This window comes from Petaurus breviceps, unplaced genomic scaffold (assembly GCF_028583685.1).
Source record: "Petaurus breviceps papuanus isolate PSGF00001 unplaced genomic scaffold, PetGlider_PUasm1.0 226, whole genome shotgun sequence".
NCBI lineage: Eukaryota > Metazoa > Chordata > Mammalia > Diprotodontia > Petauridae > Petaurus > Petaurus breviceps.
In genome coordinates, this window is record NW_027185890.1 from 7,779,507 (window position 1) to 7,804,999 (window position 25,493).

At 36.2% G+C, this 25,493-nt stretch overlaps 1 protein-coding gene and 1 long non-coding RNA gene across 2 annotated transcripts in view; one reads left to right on the top strand and one right to left on the bottom strand.

The window, feature by feature from the left end:
* Nucleotides 1-25,493, bottom strand: part of LOC138166790 (uncharacterized) — a 1,160,016-nt gene that overhangs the window by 252,336 nt on the left and 882,187 nt on the right. The window lies entirely within an intron of this gene.
* The window catches only part of FGF10 (fibroblast growth factor 10), a 135,693-nt gene that overhangs the window by 95,162 nt on the left and 15,038 nt on the right, over nt 1-25,493 (top strand). The window lies entirely within an intron of this gene.

A 25,493-nucleotide genomic window follows, 5' to 3' on the forward strand; every position in this document is an offset into this window, starting at 1 on the left:
GGGTTAAGTAACTTGCTCAAGGTTACACGGCCAGGTGTTTCTGGGTGGGTGCTAAGTGTCTGAGCCCGGGATTCGATCTCCAGGTCTTCTCAACAAAATCCGGTGCTCTTACTAGCTGTGCTACCTGGCCGCCCCAAGAGCTAAAATCTTTAATTTGGAAATAAATATATCTGGCTTTCTTCGAATGGGATCCAAGGATGAGCCACGTTAACATAACAGTTGCTTGTGACTGATGTTGAGGCTGGAATAACTTTGTTTTCACCTGTTAGTGCTTCCTGTATCTCAAGTAATCCAGCTGTAGTCCCTAACCTTCTGGGAGTGGCAGTAATAGGAAACATTATCATGAAGGATGAGATTGACCTGGCACAACTCACTAATCTGAGTGCTTCTCCAAATGTACTGTGCTTCTACACAGACTGAGAAGGTTTATCCTGGAAAATAATTACTTAATCTGGCTCACTAGGAAACTAACCATATTGCCTGAATGCACTACATTAGCAGCGTTGGTAAATAATTTGACTAGGTATTTTCTAGGTGATTCAGTTTTCCCTCAGCATGAATCATTATAACTTTCCCAGCTTTAATATAATTTTCATCAGTTGGCAGAAGCAATGTGGCATAGGGTGGCACGCAGCTAGGAAGATCTGGATTCAAGTTCTTACCTTTGGATAAACTTCATTTCTCAGAGCTGCAGGCAGCAACTCTTTAAGACTTTTAAGTTACAGAGAAGTAAGTGCTAGCATGCATTAGCAGAAGGGCTTCTTCAACAGGAGCTTCTCATACCAATGAAACCACAGGATCCAATCCCTATCTCTCCATTAGGTATCATAAACTAAATGTTTCAATCAAAGCATCATGGAGATTTTTGGAGGTTGATATAGTGCATATTAAGGAGAGTCAAATTCATTCAAAGGCACTTAAAACTAGCTCATTCAAACACCTTATTCAATAAAAAGTGTCAACATAAGATTATAGCAAAAAATAAAAATGAAAATAGATATATTCCTCCAAATATAACACAATGCTTTCCAGTCTAGCTGAACCAAGGAAATGCTGTCAAGTTTTTAAGAAAGACTGTTTCCATAACACTATTATATAGTTTCCAGATTTAAAAAAAAAGTTGTGCTGATTTGGATAGATGTGTTTGAATGTGAAATAGCCTCCATTTGTTGACCCATTTCTAATATGTTGGGCTTCCCCCCACTGCCCAGATTTGAGAAAGAATATCAAACCAGTTCAAATAATTTAATTATATTTTGTTTTCTTGAGTTTTAACTTTCAAGTTTGGCCTTTCTAATACCTTCTGTGGAATATGACCTCAAATCCCAATCCCTGAAATATCCTGAAAATATAACCAAACAAACAAAAAAAACTCTGAAAGAGATTAAACTTTAACTTTTGTTTCTGGCAGAATGATGAATCAAGACATGCCAAGACAGAGTATGAGTTAAAATTCACATCTATAAATGTATATCCCTTAGCATAGAAGGCTGATCTACCACAAGTACAGCATGCCCTTGGTACTACTTTTTCTGGAGATGGGAATAGCTTTGGATCTATAGGATCATAGCTTCAGAATTGAAAAAAACTTTAGAAATTATCTAGTACAACTCCTTATTTGACTTTCCCAAAGTCACACAGTTATTAAGTCATATAGTAGACATGGAATTTGAAACTACTTTCTCTGATTCCAAATTGAGGACTTTCATCACTCTACCATGCTGTTTATCCAGTTATTTTGTGACCAATGGCACACATTAAAAAAAGAAAAAAACTGATTAGGGTTTTAGGCAACTGGGAGATATAGTGGATAAAGTGCCAGCCCTGGAGTTAGGTAGGCCTGAGTTAAAATCTGACCGTGTGATTCTGGGCAAGTCACTTAACCTGTTTGCCTCAGTTTCCTCATCCATAAAATAAGCTGGAGAAGGAAATGGCAAACCACTCCAGTATCTTTGGCAAGGAAACCCCAAATGGGGTCATGAAGAGTCAGATACAACTAATCAAATAACAACAACAAACAACAACAGGGTTTTGGAATGCAATCTGTAGTCATAACATAAAACAAAGCTTAATGGCCCACAACAAGATTAAATTTATTAAATTAATTGTGACAATTAATCATTGTCCGCACAACTTTTCAGTATACTCTCTAGTACTAGAAGGGATCCTGGAAGTCACTTCATCCAACCCCTTTATTGTACAGATAAGAATGAGGCCCATTGAGTTAAAATAACTTGTGCAACTTTATAGAGAGAATAAGATGCAGAAATAATGTTTATACCAGCTTTGGACCACTTCCTCATCATATGGATTGAAATATCAAATCTCATCAATGCATATTTATGTACAGAGAATTGCTACTACTAAACACAGTTAGCTTACTTATCCTATTAATTCACACATATGGATGGTTTAAGATTTCTACATTTTTATAGATTTCAGAGCCAGTACCCAAGGTTCTCTGTTTCCTCCAAATATTTTGAGGACCTATAGGATTAGCTACTACCAGTTGAGTGGCAATGACTCAGTTCTGACTCTGGACTGAAGAATTAGGCTTCTTAAATTTGTGGTTAACAGAGATTAGCATCCTTTTTTTACTCAATCTTTCATGCTTGGTTGCTGTTGCTGATGCTGGTGGTGGTGGTCAAAGCATTAAAGAATAGTAAAAAAAAAAGGAAAGGAAAGGAAAAAGAAAAGTAAATAATGCCATAGGGCAAATTATAAAAACACAAAAAAGGCTTGTGCTAATTTTTTATTTATCACTTTTTCATTCCACTTTGGTCCCATTCTCTCCCTCCTCTTTTCTTTCACCCAAATATCTTGGAAGAATATTTCTTCCTGACTTATCCATACATAGCTCATAGTCATACAATGTTAGAGTTTAAAGGATCCTCTGAAGTCCCACACACCTGACTCAGGCCCCTCCCTAGATAGTTCTGTAATATCATGTCAGGTTAATATCAAGAGCCCCTGCAGCAATGTATTTTTAATTTTTTGGCTACTACAGTTTTTCTCTACTTCATGCAAAAAGAAACTACATCCTTTTAAAATTTATAGACAAAAATAAAGGGATGGCCCCTCTTTCCTTTCTGTCTCCTCTGTTCCTAACCTTTTATCTTTCCATCCATGGGCAAAAACAGAAAAAAAAGAAATCATGGTCATATAGATTATCTCTGTAAATATCAGAATGAAACAATCATTCATTTTTGTAGAAATTTTTATTCTATCTCTATCTTCTTGTAGATATCTTCACCGCGGTTTGCTACTTAACAAATACTTCCTTGTTATTCTCTTTCAAGGATAACAATAACTTATATTTCTATAGTGACTTGTGCTTTCCAAAGTATTTCCTTCACAAGAATCCAGTGAAATAGCTAGTGAAAATTTTATTATCCCCATTTTACTGATAACATAAATGAGGCTATGAGATGTTAACTAACTGACAAGTTGCTAAGGCAGAATTCAATCTCTAGGTCCCCTGACCAAACCCAGTTTTCAATATAATATACAAAGCTGCCTACCCCATCAACTATATAATTCACAAACTTGTTAGCTTTTGAGGAAGAAAGTACTTACTTTTTTTTTTTCTCTATGGCTCTAGAACAGTGCCTGGAACATAGAAGATACTAAACTCTTTTTTTTTTCTTTTAGGAGGGGGGAAGGCAGGACAATTGGGATTAAGTGACTTGCCCAAGGTCACATGGCTAGTAAGTGTTAAGTGTCTAAGCCCAGATTTGAACTCAGGTCCTCCTGAATCCAGGGCTGGTGCTCTATTCATTGCTCCACCTAGCCACCCCAACTTAATTCTTCTTTAACTGAATTGAATGGAAAACTTGGTTCAGCTACAAATAGTTTTTTTTCCTTAAATAGACAATGTCCCTTTCCATGGAATATGCTTCAAAACATATTGAATATAATAAATATGCTCATTCAAAGCCACAGACAAAGTTGCAGCTTAATGAACATTATATGTATAAGACAGAAATGAAAGGACATATACTGCAGCCCTCAGTACTTCTTTATAACAGTAGGACTTTCCCCTGTCTTATGTCTATTTTGTGCCTCTAACTCTAGCAAATTGACAGACCTTTCCTTCCTCCCTCTTCCTCAATTCCTGCAAAATGGATCATGGCCCAGACTATGGACCTCTCTGCTTATGGGTTCTGTCAATTTATTTCAAATATATATGGTGGCCATGTTATTTTGGAAGGAGATTTAGTGAAATAGGTGAGGAAACCATCACAGAAATTGGCAATTATGTGCCTAATATCAGGAATCCAGCCCTCCTGGCTCCCAATATGATGCTGTATCACTTGCCATGGAAAGGGACTTTAAGGGGGAAAGAAAGGACAGCTATTTCTCTCCACTTTCATTATAAAGCTTATTAAATTTGCACATTGATATGCTAATGATGACCCTATAAGTACTTTCTTTCTTTTTAGAATTTTACTTCAGTGGACCTGGAGACTCTTTTCACTGTTATAGATATAAACTCCTCTGTGTCTTCTCATTCTGTGTGCATTTTTTACTCCAAAACTCTAAAGAAGATCTAACCAGTATGTTGGGTGGGGGAGAAGTTGAGATGAGTCTTTCTTTGAGTTCTCTAAGGGAGAAATTGTATAGAATCAGTTTTCAGAGTAATAAACTTTCATGTAACTGTTGGTCTTCTTGTGTCAGGAAAATAATAGACTTGATACTGATACCCTTTGTGCAAGAGTAGTATATTGATTGTTCCCTTGTTCGATCCAGCTCACTCATCACCAAACACTTAAAATTATCTTCTAAATTTTGTGCTGAATTGATCCATCATAACCCAAATTCCAGTAGATCAAATGAATGTCTCATTATACAAGCATTTAAGATACATTCTCAAAGATTCTCTCTCTCTCTCTCTCTCTCTCTCTCTCTCTCTCTCTCTCTCTCTCTCTCTCTCTTTCCCCCCTCTCTTTCCCTCTTCTTTCCCTCTCCCTCTCTCCCCCCTCCATCCATCCCTCCTTCCTTATCTCTCTATGCAAACATTTCAAATCCCTTTAACGGGCAATCAAAAACCATTTATTCTGTTGTGTCAGATACTATACTGAGTCCTTGGGATTCAAAGACTGCTTCTCCTCTCAAGGAGCTCATATTCTAATGAGTGAGACACCATATAGAAAGCTAATTATACATATACATATAGGCATATACAGAATGGATGGGAAGTGATCTCAGAAGAGAAAGGACTAACAGCTTTGGGGACTGGGAACTGTGTCCTGCAGAGGAGGTAGAATTTCATTTGCAACTTGAAGAAAGGCAGAGACAATATTTTAAAAAGACACGCTTTATTTTCTTTAACCATATAAGGGAAAGAGAGGTCATGGGGTTTACTAGGTAGAAAGCCAAAATTTGAATCAGAAAAGCTACCTGTCACACAGACTGACTGTGTGACTGTTGGCTAGTCACTTAAGCTTTCAATGTATAACTTACAGATGAGTTGCTAACATGCACTAGTAGACAGAGTTTCCATCCTGGGATGTCATTTCCCATTTGGACAGAGTATAAAAAGGAAATTCTTGGAACTATTTAGTAATATTTGAAAGATATTTCATTGCTCTATCTTTAGGGGAAACATCTGTACTGCCTTATTTGAACAGTGCCTTGAATTAATTCTACTTTTTCAGGATGACCCTGTTCCTTATCAGTAAGATGTAATATACTAGCTTAAGCAGAGCAAACTCCTGCTCTTTGCATACAAGTTAAATACATTTCAGAGTTGGTCCATGGATTGCAAACTCTGCCTTGATGTCAGCACAATCCTCCAACTTACATGGAAGCAATTTTAGAAAGGAGTGCTATCCTGACAGTCAGAAGATGCCAAAATTAATGCCTAAAATTTTCACTTCAATGTGTGCAAATAGGAAAATCATTTCACTCCTGGGACCTCATTAGTAAAATAAGGGGATTAAACTAGATGATCTCAATGATTCCTATTAGCTCTAAAGTTCTGGAATTCTAAAATTTAGACAAGTCATGAAAAAAGACCATTATGTTTTGAGTACTCAGTATAAAATACGGAATAGATCTTTTCTATTGAATAAATTTACCAGTTGTTGAAGCACTAGTGACAATGGCATCTGACACTTTGGTGAGTGAGCTAAGCTGAGGATTAGATTGAATAGTGACTTTCTCCAGTGACACACTGCACTATGCAGAATATAGTGACTCAGCCAGAAAAACAAAACAAAACAAAGCAAAAAAAAAAAACAAAAACGTGCCAAGCATGCTTGTCCAAAACACTGTTGTAGCAGCTTTCATTTGGGATGTTGCTTGGTTTTACTAGTTCATAACTAATTCCTAATGTTGTTTTGCCTTCTCTGTAGATTTTTCCAACAATAACATAGCTTGCATTGATGTTCCCATAGCTTTGTGCCACTGGTATTTGGAAATTGTACTTAGACAATAAGTTGGACTCTCCCTTCCTCCTGGCGGGAAATGAGAAGTCATTTAGCCACCAGGGGAATGCCCTTAGACATCTGGGCATGGAACATTTCCCTTCCTATAAGTGAAGGCAGGACAACTAATCTGAATGTGACTCAAAGCATGTGGCTAGGAAAAGGGACATGACTTGGATGTTTGGTAAGGAACTGGGGAACACTTCTTTCCATGATGCTTTCAGGCATCACTCTCTGGTTATTCCTTAGTCTAGTAAAAGGCTTTTCAATGTTATTATAAAAGTGCAAGTCACAGACTGCTTTCCTGGTCTAAAAATATAAGAAGGGTACTGTGGTTTAAAACTCATATTTGGAAGTAATATTAGCTGCTATGGAGAAAATTAGAGTGAATTCTACTAATAATCATCATTATATTTAATAGTATCATTAATATAGTGCTTTGAGGTTTGAAAAATCCATTACAAATGTTATCTCATTTGATACTCACAACAACCTTGTTATTATTATTACCTCTATTATCACCCTGCTATTTTTACCTTCATTTTATAGTTAAGGAAACTGAGGCAGGGACATGTTGTGGTTTGCCCAACTTAAGTGTCTGATACTATAGTTAAACTTAGGTTTTCTTGTCTTCAGGTCCAACACTCTATCCACTATACTATCTATTACCAAGAGATAATATGATTAACACCTACCTCAGGTGGGGAGGGGGAAGAATCAAACCCAACAGATATTTGTTTTAAAAATTATAAATAAAATTCTTCTGATTAAAAATTCCACCTAAATATCTTAGCATATTATGTCTTAGGAAAAGGAACTAATAGAGATTTTGGTTGTGGATGCTTATTGATTTGCCTAAAATTATTTGGTCACTCATCTCTAAAATGAGAGGGGTCGAGTAAATGTCTTCTAAGGTTCTCTCTCTCTCTCTCTCTCTCTCTCTCTCTCTCTCTCACTCACTCTCCCTCTCTCTCAGAAATAAAGTCCCCCATATATGCATATGTATTACGTATATATGTGTATATACAAACACATTATATGTATACACATTATTCTCCTATGTTATATTTCACATCACTTATATTCTACTATGCAAAACAGTCAGAAGTCAATTATTACTGATGAAGAGAAATAATAAAGACACTACATTAAAATGACTTGGATAGCCCACTTACTTTAAAAAAAAGCTGAAATAGCATATAATGATAGCAGCAGAAACAGCAAAATTAGATCACTCTTTATTCTTGTGATAGGGGCTATTGGAACATTATCGCAGGGAAAAAAATACCAAATGGGTTCACATTACTTTGTGGCAATTATTTTAGCATGTATGCGTGTGTGTGTGTGTTTATGTAGTAGTATGACTATGAAAGGGGGGTTATATATATCTCTCCTTTTGAAAGCAGTATGGCAATTTGTTCTTTGAGAATATTTTTGGGATTCTTAAGTGAATGATAGAAGGTGTTTATGAGTCCACTGAAGCTTATCATTCCTAATTTAAATATGTTTAATATATATTAAAATACCTAATTTAAAAGTATTTAAAAGTATGCATAACATGCACGTTAATTACCTACAAGTGTCGACCACACCATCCTAGATATGTTCTCCTCTGGTGGTGATTGTGGCACTCACTCTCTCAGTCCTCCTTTGGCTTGTCTAACTGCTCCTACTCCCTTTCCTTGTATCATCAGGTATATCTGGAGCACTAGTTGTGGCTATATAGAATATAACCTCTTCTATTCTAGCCGGCATTTATATAGCATCATTATGGCCCAGGCACTATGTGTTACAAGCACATTACAAATATTATCTCATTTCCCCCTCCCAACAACTCATGAAGATAGGCTTTATTATTATCCCCACTCTACAGTTGAGGAAAATGAAGCACACTTTCTGTTGAGGTCGCCAATATCCTTCTCTGCCCAATTCCACAACTTTGTTGAGTCATCCTCACCTCATTCTCCATCATTCCACATATCCAATCAATTGTCCAGTCTTGTTGGTTCCATCTCCATAACATATTTTGCATCTGTAACCTTTTCTGCACTACTCTACTTCCACCCTTATTTAGGCTCTCAAATTGTACTTCTTATACTCACTAGTTGTGTGGCTTAGTATGAGTCATTTAACCTCCCTGGGCCACAGTTTTCTTATCTGTAAAATAAGGACCTTAGACTAAATAGTCTCTGAGGTCCCTTCCTATTCAAATCCTATGTTCACCTACTGCTGACTGTTTCAGTAACCTCCTAATTGTTCTCCCTTCATCAAACTTCCATGCTCTAAATATTCTTCTGTACAGCAGTTAAAATGATATTACAAGAGCATGAGTCAGACCATGATGTTCTCTTGCTCAATAAGCTTCGATGGCTCCCTGTTACCTCTAGGATCAGCTCTAAATTATTTTGTTCGACATTTAAAACCTTTCAAAACTTTATTTCAACAATCTTTTTATGTTTATTACACGTTACTCTCCTTTATGCCCTCTGGTCTATCCAAATGCCCTTCTTTCTATTTGTTATAAATGGTATTCTAAACTGTCCTGGAAAAAACCCTGGAATGCATTTCCTCCTCATTGCTGCCTCTTAGAATATTTTTGTCTACTTCAAAACTTGATTCGAACACTGTCTCCTATGTGATTTTACTGATCTCCCCAGCTTCTACAAACATCACTATCCTCTCCAAAATATTTATGAGTACATATCATTTTCCTAAGGTAGTATGTAAGTTCCTTGAGGGAAGGGAGCCATTGAATTTTTGTCTTTGTATAACCTGCACACAGCATGGTGTCTGGTACATAATAGGCATTTAATAAGTGCTTGTTGATCAGTATCACTGTCTCTCTGGTTTAAAAATGACCCACAGCCAAGATACTATGGTTGTGATTTAAAGAATCCCACAATTTGTTTTCATGATGTGTATGTGTAGAAGGCTATAATTTGGTATGAGACAGCTACCTTTACTTGTGATATACTGTTTTGCATGACCCTTCTCCTTTGATACTTGTTCTGCCCAATACCTTTTGTAAAAAAGGCGTTTTTAAAACCACAAATAACAGGAAGTTTTGCTGCCCTAGTTTTTCTCTTGACTGTAAGTATGCCAGATACCATTTCAAATTTGGTCTAATAGCGTTTGTTTGGTTTGTCCTGTTTGTGGTTGTCCCACTTCAACTCAACAGACAGAGTTAACTCATCTGCTGACAGGAGTTCTGTTATTTATTTGTCCCAGAAAGGTTAGTAAGCAAAAAGTATCACACTAGAACTTAAACTAACATTTTGCATACTATGTAGGGATTGTTTCGTTCTTAGTACTTATATTCTCTGAGCTGAGCACAGTGCCCGTCACATTTTAGATCAGCAATAAATACTTGTTGATTGATTGATTTTGGTTTCATAAGTTAGCTGGGATTTAAGAGCTTGTTAGTTATTCTGTAATTCATCTTGATTTTTAATGTTAAGTGAGTGCTTATTACTCCTTATTCTCTATTAGAGTCTGGAGTTTGGCATTATACACAGGTTATCTCAAACCCCTTATTGGCCTTCTTAATTCATAGGATCAAAAGGTCATAAATAAAGAGTTTGGAAGGATTAGAGGATCGTTGATTTACAGGACATTAGATGCCATCTAGCCCAGAAGTGGCAACACATTACTATGGCCCATCACATTCCCAAGAACATTAGAACCAGATTAAAATTTAATTGGGAAACATTTGACAAAATGAATAAAAATATGACAAGACATGGATAACATTACATTTTAAAACGAAGTATGTGGTGTGCAAGGATCTTTATGTGTGATTCCTGTTTCTATTTAACTTGACATCAAACATCTCAGACCCAGCAAGTTAAGTAACTTGTATGAGGTTAAACAAGTAGTAAGTCATAGAGACAAGATGAACCAGGATCCCCAGACTCTAAATTCAGAGATTTCTTTTTTGTTAGATTATGCTACCTCTGCATTCAATTCTCTACTTTGATGCATAGCATTCTACATGATGTTCAGTCATATTTTAGTCATGTCCAACTCTTCATGACCCCATTTGGGATCTTGGAAAAGATCCTACTGTAGTTTGACATATCTTTCTCCAGTCATTTTACAGATGAGGAAACTGAAGCAGACAGGGTTAAGTGACTTGCCCAAGGTCACACGACTAGTAAGTACTAGAGGCTGGATTTGAACTCAAGTCTTCTTGACTCCAGGCCTGGCAATCTATCCACTGTGCCATCTAACTGCCAAGAGAATTAAATATTTTTATGTAAATACTTTTCTTACCACTTAAAGGATTTTTAAAAACCTAAGATTCTATCTGTAGTTTAAATAAATGGATCAATATGGAATTTCTCACCATACTTCTGTATATGACATTTGATGGCAAGCCATACTGCTATAATGCAGTATGTCTTTAATTTATATATTTTATTAATTTCTTTGTTTACTTTTAGTTTACAAGATTCAATTCCACAATTCCTTGAGTTTCACATTTTGTCCCCCTCTCCCCCATGGTGGCATACAGTCAAGTATAGGATCTGTAAATACTTTCACATTATACATTAGTCAGGTTATAAAGACGGATTGTATCAAATGGAATGAAAAATGGTAAAGAGGATATAAAAGCAAACAAGAAAAGGAAAATGATAAGGTAGTTTGCTTCCACCTGGATATAGACTCAGTTCTTTCTAGTTCTTTCTCTGGATGTATATATTTCTCTCTATCATGAGTCTATTGGGATTGACTTATATCACTGCATTGCTGAGAAGAGTCCAGTCTATCGAAGTTGGTCATCACGCGATGTTGTGTATGTAATTGTGAACAAATTTCTTCTGGTTCTACTCTTCTCACTCAGCATCAGTTCGTATATGTCTCTCCAGGTAAATATGAAGTCCATCTGTTCCTTGTTTCTTATAGAACAATAGTATTCCATAAGATGCATATATCACAACTTGTTCAGCCATTCCCCAATTGATGGGCACCCTTAATTTCCAATACTTTGCCACCACTATAAGAGCTGCTATAAACATTTTTGTACAAATGGGTATTTCTCCCACTTACATGATCTCTTTGGGATATAACCCTAAGAGTGGTATTGCTGGGTCAAAGTATATGAAATTATTTATAGCCCTTTGGGCATAATTCCAGATTGCTCTCCAGAAAGTCTGGATCAGTTCACAACTCCACCAGCAATGCATTAGTGTTCCAATTTGCCCACATCCTCTCCAGCATTTGTCATTTTCCTGTTTTGTCATCTTAGCCAATCTGACTGGTAAGATGTGGTACCTCAGAGTTGTTTTCATTTGCATTTCTCTAATCAATAGTGATTTAGAGCATTTCTTCATGTGCTTATAGATATCTTTAATTTCTTTCTCTGAAAATTGTCTGTTCATATCATTTGACCATTTATCAATTGGGGAATAACTTGTATTCTTATAGATTTGACTCAGTTTTCTGCATATTTTAGAAATGGGTCCTTTGTCAGAGACATAGGTTGTAAAAATTCTTTCCCAATTTCCTACCTCCCTCTTAATCTGGGTTACATTGGCTTTGTTTGTATAGAACTTTTCAATTTCATGTAGTCAAAATTATCTATTTTACATTTTATAATGTTCTCCAATTCTTGTTTAGTCAAAAAGTCTTTCCCTCTCCATAAGTTTGACAGGTAAACTATTCCTTGTTTTACGAGACTGCTTACACTATCAACCTTTATACCTAGATCATGCACCCATTTAGACTTGATTTTGGTATATGTTGTTAGAAAATGGTCTATGCACAGTTTCTGCCATACTATATTCCAGTTTTCCCAGCAGTTTTTATCAAATAGTGTGTTCTTATCTCAAAAACTGGGGTGTTGGGGTTTATCAAACAATAGATTACTATAGTCATTGACTTCTGAATCTATGTGCCTAATATATTCCAATGACTCACTTCTCTTATCCTCAGCCAGTACCAAGTAGTTTTGATGACTGCTGCTTTATAATACAGATTGAAATCTAGTACAGCTAGTCTACCTTCCCTAGCATTTCTTTTCCTTAATTCCCTTGACATTCTGGACCATTTCTTCTTCCAAATGAATTTTGTTACTATTTTTTCTAGCTCTAAAAAGCAGTTTTTTGGTAAGTTAATTGGTATGGCACTAAATATATAATTTAATTTAGGTAAAATTGTCATTTTTATTAAATTAGCTTGAACCAGCCACGAACAATTGATATTTGTCCAATTAGTTATATCTGACCTTATTTGTGTGAAAAGTGTTTTGTAATTGTGGTCATATAAGTCCTGGGTTTGTTTTGGCAGGTAGATTCCCAAATATATTATAATGTCTACAGTAACGTTAAATGGGATTTCTCTTTCTGTCTCTTGCTGTTTAATTTCATTGGAAATATATAGGAATGCTGAGGATTTATGCGGGTTTATTTTATATCCTGCAACTTTGCCAAATTTATCTATTGTCTCAAGTAGTTTTTTACTTGAGTCTCTAGGATACTCTAAGTATATTATCATATTATCTGCAAAGAGTGATAGCTTGGTCTCTTCTTTGCCTAATTTAATTACATTGATTTCTTTCTCTTCTCTGATTGCTACTGTTAATATTTCTAGTACCAGATTGAATAAGAGGAGAGATAGTGGACATCCTTGTTTTACCCCTGATCTTATGGGAAATGCTTCTAGCTTCTCCCCATTACATATAATACTTGCTGATGGCTTTAAATAGATGCTTCCTCTTATTTTAAGGAAGGCTCCATTTATTCCTATACCTTCTAGTGTTTTTAATATGAATGGATGTTGTATTTTTTCAAAAGCCTTTTCTCCATTTGTTGAGATGATCATGTGGTTTCTGCTAGTTTTATTGTTGATATGATCAATCATAATGATGGTTTTCCTAATATTAAACCATCCTTGCATTCCTGGAATAAATCCTACCTGATCAAAGTGTATTATTCTTGAGATAAGTTGCTGTAGTCTTTTTGCTAATATTTTATTTAAAATTTTTGCATCTATATTCATGAGGGGGATTGGTCTATAATTTTCTTTCTCTGTTTTATCTCTTTCTGATTTAGGTATCAGTACCATATTTGTGTCATAAAAAGAATTTGGTAGGACTCCTTCACTAATTTTCCCAAATATTTTGCAGAGTATTGGAACCAATTTTTCTTTAAATGTTTCATAGAATTCTCTAGTAAATCCATCTAGCCCTGGAGATTTTTTCCTAGGGAGCTGACTGATGGCTTGTTCAATTTCTTTTTCTGAGATGGGGTTATTTAAGTAATTTTCTTCCTCTTCAGTTAATCTGAGCAACTTGTATTTTTGTAAATATTCATCCAATTTCCTAAGATTGTCGAATTAATGTGCATATAATTGTGAAAAATAATTCCTAATTATTGTTGTGATTTCCTCTTCATTGGAGGTAGATTCATCCTTTTTAAATTTGATATTCATAATTTGGTTTTCTTCTTTCTTTTTTTTAACATATTGACTAAGGGTCTATCAATTTTATCGTTTTTTTTAATAGAACCAGCTCTTAGTTTTATTTATTAATTCAATAGTTTTCTTAATTTAAAATTTTAATCTCTCCTTTGGTTTTCAATATTTCTAATTTAATATTTAATTGAGGATTTTGAATTTGTTCTTTTTCTAGGTTTTACAATTGCATGCCCAATTCGCTGACCTCCATTTCCTCTTTTTTAATCATGTATGAACTCAGGGATATAAAACTTCCCCTAAGAACTGCCTTTAATGCATCCCACAGATTTTGGTATGTTGTCTCATTATTATCATTCTCTTGAATGAAATTACTAATTGTTTCTATGATTTCTTGTTTGACTCACTCATTCTTTAGGATTAAATTGTTTAATTTCCAATTAGTTTTTAGTCTGTCTTTCCATGGCCCGTGATTGCATATAAATTTTGTTGCATCATGATCTGAGAAGGATACATTTAATATTTCTGCCTTGCTACATAGAATTGTGAGGTTTTTATGCCCTAACACATGATCAGTTTTTGAGTATGTGCCGTGAACTGCTGAGAAGAAAGTATATTCCTTTTTATCCATATTCAGTTTTCTCCAGAGGTCTATCATAGCTACCCTCTCTAAAATTTTGTTCACCTCCTTAATTTCTTTCTTGCTTACTTTGAGGTTGGATTAATCAAGTTCAGAGAGGGGGAGATTAAGGTCTCCCACTAGTATAGTTTTACTTTATATTTCTTCCTCTAATTCCATTACCTTCTCCTCTAGGAATTTGGATGCTATACTACTTGGTGTATATATGTTAAGTAATGATATTGCTTCATTCTCGATAGTGCCTTTTAACAGGATATAGTGTCCTTCTTTATCTCTTTTAATTAGATGAATTTTTGCTTTTGCTTTATAGGAGATAAAGATTTCTACCCCTGCTTCTTTTTTTTTACTTTAGCTGAGGCCTTATATATTTTACTCCAGCCTTTTACCTTTACCCTGTACGTATTCATCTGTTTCAGATGTGTTTCTTGTAAACAGCATATTGTAGGATTATGATTTCTAATCCATTCTTCTATTCATCTCCATTTTATGGGAGAGTTCATTCCATTCACATTTACAGTTATGATTGTTATCTGTTTCTTTCCCTCCATCCTATTCCCTCCCATGTTAATACTCATATTTTTCCCCATTCTCCCTTCCCCCCCTTAATAGTTTTCCTTTTGACCACTGCCTCCCTCAGTATTCCCTTTTCAGCCCCCCTACCTTTTCCTCCCCTCCCCCCTTACTTCTTCCCTGCCTACTAACCACCACACCCCTTTTCATAGCCCTTTCCCCCTCCTACTGCCTGTAGGATATCGTTACACTTAATGAAGTATGTTATTTCTTCATCACACCAAGAGTGACATGAACAAATCTCATGCAAAGCTCCTCTCCCTCCCCTCTTTCCCTTTAAAATGATACTTTTTGCATTTATTCTCCATAAAGTCCTATGCTTAACTGGTTTTATTCCCTCCTTGCACCAGAACCAATGGGGAAAAGCTCATATGATTCTCATCTCCCTCCCTTCTTTTCCTCTGCTGTATTGTTTTTATGCCTCTTTGTGTGGCATAATTTACCCCTTTCCACTTCATTCATTCCTCTTCTTCCATTGCAGTCCCTTTGTAGCCCTTAATAAGATTTTTTAATCGTCATGTTGTGTATTTTATACTCATATCCTCTACTTGTCTGTACACAGTTTGCTCTTATTAAATAGCAGGGTGTGTGTGTATGTGTGTGTGTGTGTGTTTATCTTGTTCACCTTTTTATGTTACTTTTGCATCTCATAATTGGAGGTTGAATTTTCCATCAATCTCTGGCTATTTCATCAGGAAGGTCTGGAACTCTGTTATATCATTGAATGACCATCTCTTTGCCTGGAAGAATATGCTCAGTCACACTGGGTAGGTGAGCCTTGGTTGTAATGTGATCTCTTTTGCCTTGGAGAAAATTGAATTCCACTGCCTCCAATCTTTCAGTGTAGAGGCTGCCAAATTCTGTGCAATCCTCACTGTGGATGCTAGATATTTGAATTCTTTCTCCCCACTTGAAGTATTTTCTCTTTTACCTGGTAGTTCTGGAGTTTGGCCACAACATTTGGACGACTTTTCATTTGGGGATCTCTTCCAGCAGGTGACTGGCGGATTCTCTCGATTTCTATTTTACCCTCAGGTTCTGGTATCTCAGGGTAGTTTTCCATAATGACCAAGAGATCATTAGGAGAATGTTGTCCAGGCTCATTTTTTCATCATGATTTTCTGGTAGGACTGTGATTCTCAGATTATCTCTCCTGGATCTGGTTTCCAGGTCAGTTATTTTTCCATTGAGGTATTTTACCTCTTTTTCTAATTTTTTCATTCTTGTTGTTTTGTTTGACTAATTCTTGGTTCCTCATAGTGTTATTTGTTTCAATTTAGTTGATTCTAGTTTTTAGCAAATCATTTTCCTTGGTTAATTTTTGGATCTCCTTTTCCATATCATACACTTTTCTTTTTAGAGAGACGTTTTCTTCATTATAATGTTTTTCTAATTCTGCAATTTTGGTTTAGAAAGGATTATTCATTTTGTCTTCTATCTCTCTCATTTGGTTTTCAAAGTTCCTTTTGAGATCATCTAGGAGAGCTTTCTGCACTTGGGACCCATTTCCTATTGATGTTTCAGCTGTGGGTGTGGAGTCCACATTGTCTCCCTCTGAGTTTGCTTCCTTCCTCTGAGGATAGTAGGGCTCCAGAATCTTTGTAGTCTGCTTTCTACACATTTTGAGGCAGGGCCCTAGCTATACCTTTCCTCTAGGGTTCCCAAGCCTTTACTGTTGAGGGTTTTGCCCTGAGTCAATAGTTACTATGTTTTCAGGGTCAGGGGGGAGGGTTGGAGCAGGTGGGGTTCACTCTGCCATCCTGGTCTTTGGAGGTCCTGATAGGGGCTTTTTTTTAAATTTCTGGGCTATGAAGTGGTAGTCCCAGGAGTATATGCTGTCCTGGACAGGGGCCCTGCATTTAGTTCTTACCTTGCTCTTTCCAGTCCAAGCCCTTTGGTGATAGACCTGGTAGTTACCCTTGTGATTGGTGGGACAACTTGCCCCCTGAGTTGATCAGGCCTCTTCCGGGCCTGCCTCTGCACACCACTTGCCTTCCAGGTCTCAGTATATCTTTTATTTAATGAAATATAGACACTACATAGTGGAACTTACTTATGAGGAAATTCTATCAAGAAAATATACCAACTATTTACATTAGAAAGTCAATATGGCACATCCAAAAGGCTTAATATTAATAATTCTGATCACAATTAATCAAAAATGATTGAGATGATTAAAAACTACCACTCATTTCCCCTAGATATAGTATAATGGGTGTAGCCATTATTACAATTCAGTTATTGCTGTCCATAGAGTTTACCTAGGAAAGAATATTAAAACATCTGCTGAAAACCATAAAAGGATTGTGTGTTCATTCAGATTATAATGAAGTACCAGATGAAATTGTAATTAGTGTGTTAATTTTCCATGCTGATTATATATAATATTATATTAAAGTTTAGGTCACCAAATATTAAATTACCAAATGGACATTATCTAATACATTCAAACATCCCTAGTTATCTCATTCAGAGTAGTTTTTACTATCTAAATCATTTTCAACTCATTATTATCAGAATTACATATGTCAAAAATTTGGAGTGTGACCTGGCATCTTCATCAATGGAGAATATCACCAAGTTAGGAGAAAAAGTTAGAAAATAGAAGTCTGTGCAATAAAAAAACCCAAACCATATGCTTTACACTTACGGGGATTTTTTCAGGAAACCACTGAGGACCTATTTTTTTTTTGTTTGTTTTACATATTATTTCTAAGAAGCTTGGTGATCGGACTTTTCATACCATTTAACTTAAGGGCAAATAGCCCTAGTCATATCTCTAGGTTCAGCATCATACTTATATTTATAATAATGACTCTGAAGTATTAAAAAAAAGTGGGATTCTGTACCATGTATTTTGTATGAAAGGAGGAGGAAAGAGGGTGATACATTTTGGAAGCATTTCCATCAAAAATGTTTATTTTTCAAGAGGTAAGTTTAAGTTATCTGGAAAAATTTTGTTTCTTCAAAGACCTCATTCACAATTCTAGATAAATGAGATTTCTGCAGCATCATTTTATAGTTTAACAGTTGTTTGTATTTATCCAAAGATAGTTAAAAAATGTATAAAATTAGGAGTGAGTCATGATCACTGACATTCTTAATTACCTCATCTATTTTGTGGTGGTAAATTGCTTTAAATTTGGCTTAAGTTCAACTTGATTTTCTATTTCAGGTCACTGACATGTTCAATATCTTAGTCCCATGCGTGACTCCCCAGTACTCTGCATTCAATCCTCTCTTATTCCCATGTACAAACTTCACAATGAAAAAGCTGTTTTTTTGTACAATTATAGAACTATATATTCATGCCAAAGAAGATTCAAAGTAGTGAAAAATATTAATATAAATATGTACAAAATATATGTGACCATCCATGGTGTTTATCCATTCTCCTCTTCATAAAAAGGAAAATGCTTTTTAAAAGTATTTTGTACCTTCTGTATTACTTCCTTTTCCTCTTCATTCCTGTGAGTGCTGAAGCATCAAATTAATCTTAATGATTTGCATTTCCAAACAAAAAAAAATGTTTAATTTTTTCACTTGATTTGGCTAATGATTGGATCAGGCTTTTGTAAGACATACACATCTCTTCAATATTTACTTAACATAGTCACAAGCTGTCATTTTTTTATGGTATGCATGAAGGAGATGAGACTGATGATAATTCCAAACCACATTTGGAACCAGTTAGCCCCATACTCTTATTTGGAATGGTCACACATAATTCCTGTGGTATACAGTGAAAATGTGATAACAATCCTAAGGAGTTCTCTTGGTTTTATGAACTTTAGATATAATAGATTGGTTTGAGATTCTAACAACTTTCATATACACCAAAAAAATAGGATTTGTGAGTTGTATTTTTCAAACTGTGAAATATTTTGCCATTCCTCCTAAATGTATCTAGATATATAACACCAAAATATGTTTTATCAGAATACTGAAGGGGAAGGACACAAGTGACTAATTCTAAATTCTCTAGTTTTTGTCATCATGCACATTTGCTTTCATATTTCACATGAAAATTTTTGGAAAATACCAGTTAGTGAATGAGTTATTCCTTAGTTTTAGCCTTGATGAACACTATAAAGCATGATTTATTTATTTGTTATAATGGAACTTTTGTGTCCATAATCGAGTCTTCTAAGAGATTATAGTATTCAATTTGTGCAAATCATTTTTCCTAACCATATCCTCTACCTTCCACCAGGTTATCAAAAACATACTCTTTGCTTCTCTTCACTATGTTCTTCTTCCCTGCCTGTAGAAGCAAGCACCCCAGCATACCCAGGGTGGCTGCCAGCATAGGTTCTTAGATATGCTTTTTTAAAGGAAAGCAACTCAAAATGGGTTAATAATCTTGCTTTAATCAAACATATGTCATTTACCTAGTTCAGGGGGAAAAGGTCAGCTTCCCCCTCCCCCCCTAAATTTCAGAGAATACAAACAAGTTACAAGCAGACAAAAAATACAGAGAAACATCAGCAGACAGGCTTCCAACTGTCTGACTATTACATCCATACCTAGTCATTTACCAGAGAGGGAAGCACCAACATCTGGGTTTTCAAAGCCGGGGTGCTCAACGGCTGCCCAGAGTCTCCTCTGGCCAAATCACATAACTCTTCTCAAAGTGAAACCCAAAACAAAGCTATATATACCCTCACATCAGGGTACATATAGCCTTCTCCTGGCTCAGAGAATGTCACAACCCTCTTGACCCACTGCCCAATTGCAAATCACCAAGGTGTGGGCATTCCTGAAAAACAAGCCTCCTGCCACAGGCTCCAGGTGACCACATTCAGCCTATTAGGGGGACGAGTATATTTTCAAATCAAGGAAGGTTCTCAGAGTCACTTAAGCCTATCAAAGGGCCTAGGGGCAGGGAAGATCTTAGATTCCCATTCCCATAACACTGTCCCAACTTACCCTAAAGAAAAATTGCATGAAGCAGCCTTAGGTTTTCATCATTTAAAATATTTTACACATATCACTAATGAAAGCCACAAAACCTGTTTATATTCCAACATGGGGTCAACCTCCTCCACAGAAAGGTGATTGAAGCTATCTTTAGTATCTCCTATAGGAAGGGGATTCTAGCTCTTCTATGTTCAGTATCTTTATGTGATATCCCGTGGAATGGAAGAAAAGAGATAGTAGTGTCATCAGACATAAAAATGGCCACAGGTCACTCAAGAAGTCATCACCAGCCTTATGTGAAGCACATTCCAATACTCTAGGTTCAGGGTAAAAAAAGATTTGGTGACCTTCATGGAAAGGGTTACAAATATCACATGTAGAAAGAAAGACCTGATCCCTATACTTGCCAAAGGAAGAGTGATAGAAAAGGAATCTGAGCAGAAATTATCTAAATAAAGCCTGATATAATTGTTCTACATGTATGCTTCATTCTAAGAAAAGCAGATTTGTATGTAATAATCATAAACATTACATAAGGGCATATGGGAATTTCCCTTGGGAACTTCACAAATGAAGAAATCAATTCTATTCACATACTCCATTTCTATTCCAGTCATAAGAATAAAACTGAAGGAAAGGAGTATTTGTGCCAATTGGTTGGACCTATTTTTTTGTTGGGGGGGAGGGTTATTTTAAATTTCTCAATAATTTAAAATCTGATTTTTATTAATATTTTTTGACTTTATGTCACCTTTAGTTTTGAATATATCCCATTTCCCTCCATTTCAATGATGCATCCCTTCACACACAGATTCAAAAAATCATAAAAAAGTTGAGCAAAACCAATCAATACATTATTTCTGATAGTGCACACAGTGTTCTATGCAAAGAGTCCTCTACCTTTGCAAATAGGAAGGTGTATTTTCTTCAGTACTTTTTTAGTGCCAACCTCGGTCACCATGATGACACAAAATTGTATTATATTGGTTTTGTTCTCTCTCTTCATCCCCCTCTCTCTCTCCATCATACACACACACACACACACACACACACACACACACACACACACACACAATTAGAGCCGATGTACAGATTATTTTTACCATTTTTTTTCCATTTTATTCTGGTCAAATGAGAACAATCTGGCCCAGTGACCATGAAGGTGGCTGAAGAAGGCACTGTAGAGCACTTATAGCTTGGTCAGGCATCAAAACTCCAAGATCATTCACTGAATCCCATGCCGTTGCCAATCATCAGGTGTTTGTCCTGCCACTGAACTTTGATGAGTCAGAAAGAGAGAGTGAGCTTGATGACTTTGTGTAGCTCTGTCTCACTTAAATCCAATTCACCCACAAGTCAAGACATCACCCATGATATCATTGATCCTCTTTGAGAAAACCAATGATGAACAGCAGCTATGTACCAGGCATTGATCTAGGAGTTGGCAATGCAAAATTCCTGCTCTCAAGGAACTCACATTCTACTGCAGAGTATTAATATAAACACATTAAAGTAAATGCAAAGTTTAATCAGGGCAGACTTCCTGGGGAAAGTAATACTTGATTTGGTGTTTGAAGGAAATTAAGAATATTGTGAGCTGGAGATGACAGAGAATATATTTCGAGAATATATAAAGACACAGAGATGGGAGAGTTAATGTTGCATATGTTGCTATGAAGAAGTTTTTAGGTATGTCCAACTCTTTGGGACCCCATTTGGGATTTTCTTGGCAAAGATGCTAGAGTAGTTTACCATCTCCTTCTCCAGCTCATTTTATAGGTGAGGAACTGAGGAAAACAGGGTTAAGTGACATTCCCAAGATCACACAGCTAACAACTGTCTGAAGCTGGCTTTGAACTCATGAAGATGAGTCATCCTGACTCCAGGACCAGCACTCTATCCACTGTGTATGCTATATAGAGAATAGCAAGCAGGTCAGTTTTACCAGAACATTGAGTTCTTGAGAAGAAAATGCATGCAGCAAATCTGGAAATGTAGTCTGTAAGCAGATTGTGAATGGCTTTAAATGTCAGAGAAGTTTGTATTTTATCTTACAGGTAGAAAGAGCTGCTGGAACATTTTGAGCAGAGGGAGTAATGTGGTCACACCACCATTTTCCAAATAACCAGTTTCAGATATAGATTTGAGAGGGATTTGAGGCAAGGATTTGAGAAGCCTGTTGCAAGAGTCCAAGTGAAATGAGAGGACGGCTTCTCTTAGGCGATTGTAGTGTGAGTAGAGAGAAAGGACTGATGTGAAGTATATTGCAGAGATAGAATCAGTAAGACTTGGCAACTCTTTGTATATGTGGTGTGTCAAAGAAGGAAGAGGCAAGGATGACTCCAAGTTTGTGAACCCAAAGAATGAAAGGAATGGTACCACCTTCAACATATTTCTGGTAGGGGAACTTAGAAAGACAAGAGAATTTGGGTCTGTTTGAGACATGTTAAGTTAGCATAACATTGGAAGAATGGCTGGAAATATCAAATAGGTAGTGGATGAGATGAAACTGAAGTTTAAGAGAGAATACACACACATATACACACACATTTATATATTTACACATACACACAAATATACGTGGGTGAGTGAGGGGGTATGTGTATGTATGTATATCTATAATATATTCTATGTCTATGTATGCATAATTACACATTTGCATTTATAGTGTGTATATGCAAATACATATATATGAATTATCTGCATAGGCAGTAGTTTAATCCATAAGAACTGAAGAACTGATGAACTCACTAAGAGAGAACATTGAAAGAGGAGAGCCAGCTAATAAAACAATCACCCTGCAAATTTGTCCTATAAAAAATAAAATGGGCAGCTATGTGGTGCAGTGAATAGAGCACCAGCCCTGGAGGCAGGAGGACCTGAGTTCAAATCTGGCCTCAGATACTTAACATTTACTAGCCTCGTGATACTGGGCAAGTAACAACTCCAATTGCCCTACCCTCCCCCTTCCAAAACAAAACAAAAAAAAAAGACAGACAAACATTTGCCATGTTTAAAAATCCAAATTTGAAAAACGAAATGTTAGGAGGTGACAATTTTCCTCCTTTGCTTTCTAAAAGGGGAGATCCTATAAATAATTTGAAAAACGAAATGTTAGGAGGTGACAATTTTCCTCCTTTGCTTTCTAAAAGGGGAGATCCTATAAATAATAAGTGCCCCGAAGCACAGCTTTCTGGAATATATCTGTTGAAGTACAGTATACTTGGACACATATCTATTCCTTGTGCATTTCTGATTTACTGAGAATATTTTTGAGTTTTGTAGGTTTATGGAGCTCTACTTGGATGAGATTACCTCAAAGCTCTCTGAGAGGCTGAGACAGGTCATTCCATGAATTATACTTTTATGATAGTAAACTAACTTAGTTAACTTGGTGAATAATTACTTTCAGATTTCTTTTCTTCTATTCAGTGCCAAATTCAGTATAGTTAGTATCTGCAGGCATCACTTGCATTTTGTACTTTGGGGTCTGACTGAATGAAGGAAAAATAGAGCAATAACTAGTCATTTTTGTACCTGGTGTCAAGTGACTGTGAAAGAATTGTCCAGGACACCATTGGTCTTTGACACCCTGGGGCCCTGTGATTTAGAGGCAGAGATGGTGGTATGGCCACTGGAGGGAGAAAGCACAAGCAAGGATGAGGCTTACATGTGGGATGGGAGAGGAGGGAAGGGGAAGTGCTCATCTGGGTTATAGTTGCAGGGTAGGGGAGTGAAGAAAATATTTCCAGATTGGTACTGTCATTACCTTTTGGTTTCTGTGTTCTGAGACAAAACCCTTCTTGAACTGCCCTAGATAAACTCTTACTTACCAACCCTCACAGTGTCCAAATCCACATACTTCTTTCACCAGTAGAGCTGGCAAAATGACAATTTTCAACACAATATAGATTGAACTACCCCTTGAATCCTTGCTATTCTGAGATTCCATGGGTGTAATTCTGTAATTATAAGACCTAATTTGTCATTTCAATATTTAATGGAAGTCTGATTTCATTAGTAAGGGTTTTCCATTCACTGATGCAGACTACAACCCATCTGCATCTTAGTAGATGGTCTTGTTAGCTTCTGTGTCTATAACATCCATGGTCCCTTCACTGAACCTCTGATATCATCTCCAGATTTGGCTGGGTTCATGCTGAAAACTTTTTCAGCTGGGTAAGACCTGCCATTGTTTGTGTTATACTTACATAGCTTTCAAGAATCCAGCATCAACTTTACAATACAGTTAGATATCACAGTAGGTATATAGTGAGATACAGTGCAACATTGAGAGTTTGAAGTTTAAATAAAATAAGTTCATTTACATCCCCATTTAATGGGCAGCTTGTATTACAGTAGATAGATGGCTGAACTTGTGAGTCAGGAAGACCCAAGTTCCTCATGCACTTATTACCTGTATGATACTGAGCAAATTTCTTAACCTCTGTCTGGCTCAGTTTCCCCATCATAAAAATGGGGATAATAATAGCACTTAGTTCCTAGATTTGTTGTGACAATCAAATGAGGTAATAGCTGTAAAGTATTTCATATATCTTGAAAATGTACTGTATGAGTGCTAGTTTTTATTATTATAAATATACCTGTGATATGATCAATTCTGCAGGCTTTAAGACTAGTCAATCAAGTCCATGTGTTTCTGTTTTCCCAAAAGAATTAACAGATAAACCTGGCTGGTATCTTGATGAGTGAATATAAGAAGTGCTTCTGGTTGCTTGCTGTAGTAAATCTGTGACTGTTGATTCCTGTGCACTTTTGTAGCCAAGGCTGACTTAGGTCAACCTAGAAGCAATCTATCCAGCCACTCCATGACCACAGGTGGCAGGAAAAATGGGAGGAAACTTCTTTACCAGATGTCACAAGGGCGAATGATTTTTACCCTTCTAGGTAGAAAGGACAAAATCTGTGTTGCAGACAAATGGCATCACATGTAATTTAAAAGTCACTGTCCCACTTAATCATTAATAAAAAAGGAACACTTTCTTTTATAATCACCTTTGGGATATAGATGTAGGACTTTAAAATATATATTCCATTTTGCATTTGCTCAGAAGATTCCTACCTCAGATGCTCAGTCACAATTCTGAGAAAGAATCCCAAAGCTTATTTGAAAAAGTGCTGCCTCCAGATATAAACATTTTAATTTCCAACTTACAGGATAAACTTTAGCTATCTTCCTAGATGGTTGTGACACTAAGTATTGGGGTCCCCAATGTGTATTAGCCTAAGAATTTAAGTGGATAGAGGTGATTCCAATTTATTTCACAGATTTCAAATAATCAACTATAAAACTACCTGTTGATGTTTTCCCCTTCTGATTATGTCAATTCTATCCCTGTAAACTATTGATAATAAATTGTACTCTCTACTAATACCTTGAAGTCTCCCTTCCCCAAAAAGTTTCTTTTCTTGGGAGGAAAATGTTGACTCTCCTCATCCCCCACACAGTATGGCCTTCTTCTTCTTCTTCTTCTTCTTCTTCTTCTTCTTCTTCTTCTTCT